Source organism: Macrotis lagotis, chromosome 1 (genome assembly GCF_037893015.1).
Source record: "Macrotis lagotis isolate mMagLag1 chromosome 1, bilby.v1.9.chrom.fasta, whole genome shotgun sequence".
In the NCBI taxonomy this organism is placed as follows: Eukaryota; Metazoa; Chordata; class Mammalia; order Peramelemorphia; family Peramelidae; genus Macrotis; species Macrotis lagotis.
Genome location: NC_133658.1, coordinates 875822570 through 875824549, shown reverse-complemented (window position 1 = coordinate 875824549; position 1980 = coordinate 875822570). Strand labels below are relative to the sequence as shown.

General features: G+C 44.1%; 1 pseudogene; it reads left to right on the top strand.

Annotated features, from left to right (window-relative positions):
* The first annotated feature begins 899 nt into the window (after window positions 1-899).
* LOC141491228 (ribose-5-phosphate isomerase pseudogene) lies at window positions 900-1664 on the top strand (annotated as a pseudogene).
* Window positions 1665-1980: the final 316 nt, after the last annotated feature.

Below are 1980 nucleotides of genomic sequence, written 5' to 3'. Positions count from 1 at the left end.
GAGATTTTCTTGACAGGGATACTGGTTTGCCATTTCCTTCTCCAGCTCTTTTTAAAAGTGAGGAAATGGAGGCAGAGTTAAGTGACTTGCCCAGGGTCACACAGCTTATAAGTGTCTGAGGTCAGAAGCAAAGGTCAAGTGTGGCTTCTACAGGAGTTATTTCTGTCTTCCCCTTACCTCTAGTAATTAGTACTTTCTACCTAATGAAATTACTTTATATTACTTTGTAGATACTTTTAATTGACTTGTCTGTTTGTACTTAACCTATTTTTGTTAGCCTTCATCTTTCTCCCAATAGAATATAAGCTTGAGGACAGGAATGGTTTAATTTTATTTTCCTTCTTTATCTTCAAAACTTGGTACAATAGAGAAGGCTAGCTGGCACAGTGGATAGAGCACCAGCCCTGGAGTCAGGAGTACCTGAGTTCAAATCCAGCCTCAGACACTTAATTACCTAGCTGTGTGGCCTTGGGCAAGCCACTTAACCCCATTGCCTTGCAAAAATAAATGCCCCCCCCCAAATATGCCCCCTCCAAAACTTGGTACAATATCCTAAATATACTAGGTACATGAAAAATGATTGTGGAGTTGAATATGCCACAACTATTAACTCAAATAAAATAACATGCAAAGTAACTTGCAAATCTCAAAGTGCTATATATATCTTAACCATTTTATTATTATTAATTATTAATAATAATAATATTGATAAATCTTTTCAGCATCTAGTTTGTTTGTTTTGATTATTAATTTTTGTTGTTCATGAAAAACTCCCCTCCAAAATGCCTAAGAAATAGGTATATAACTCATGTAAAGACTTCTAATTTTGGGGTGGGGGCAGCTGGCGCGCGGGAGAGCAGTGCCGGCCCCGGCCCCGGCCCCGGCCCCCCGCGCCCGCCATGTCCAGGACGGAGGAGGCCAAGTGGCTGGCGGGCCGCACGGCCGTGGAGAACCACATGGAGAATAACCAAGTCCTGGGCATTGGCAGCGGCTCTACCATTGTCCACGCCGTACAGAGGATAGCTGAAAGAGTGAAACAAGAAAACCTGAACATTGTCTGTATTCCCACGTCCTTTCAGGCCCGGCAGCTAATTCTTCAGAATGGCTTACCCCTAAGTGACCTGGACCGACACCCAGAGCTTGATCTTGCTATTGATGGTGCTGATGAAGTAGATGCTGACCTCAATCTCATCAAAGGCGGTGGAGGCTGTCTGACTCAGGAGAAGATTGTAGGCGGCTATGCCAAATGTTTCATCCTTATTGCTGATTATAGGAAGGATTCAAAAAACCTTGGCGCCCACTGGGTGAAGGGCATTCCCATTGAAGTCATCCCCATGGCCTACGTCCCGCCCTGTCCGGGAGGTTCGGCGGAGTGGCTGAGCTACGAACGGCTGAGCGCAAGGCGGGTCCTGTGGTGACGGACAATGGCAATGTTCTGCTGGATTGGAAGTTTGACCGAGTCCACAAATGGAGTGAAGTGAACACAGCCATCAAAATGATACCAGGTGTTGTGGACACAGGTCTCTTTATCAACATGGCTGAAAGAGTCTACTTTGGCATGGAAGATGGCTCGGTCATCATGAGGGAGAGGCCGTGTCACTGACCTAGGCTGCACTGGTCGCCGAGGCAGAGAAGCCCAAGAGCCTTTACCTTAATGTACTTGCCCCAGGACGGCAGGTCAGAGCATGGGGGGGAGACTCCTGAAATATTATTGAATGCCCCTGTCTTTTTTTTTTAAAGAAACAGAGGAGCATATATATATATATATATTTTTCCTATCTAAAAATACTCACTTTTTTAAAAGAAGTAAAAAAACTTGATTTCATGTTTTATATGAAATACTACCCCAAAAAAAGAGTTTTTTTTTTGAGTCCTTGACTTGAGGCTACTGGTTTCGTATTATTATTATTCTGAGTGTTTGGTTTTCTGGGGAATCCCAAAATGTCAGCCACTGTGCCAGCTCAGTTTGTTAAGGGCTGA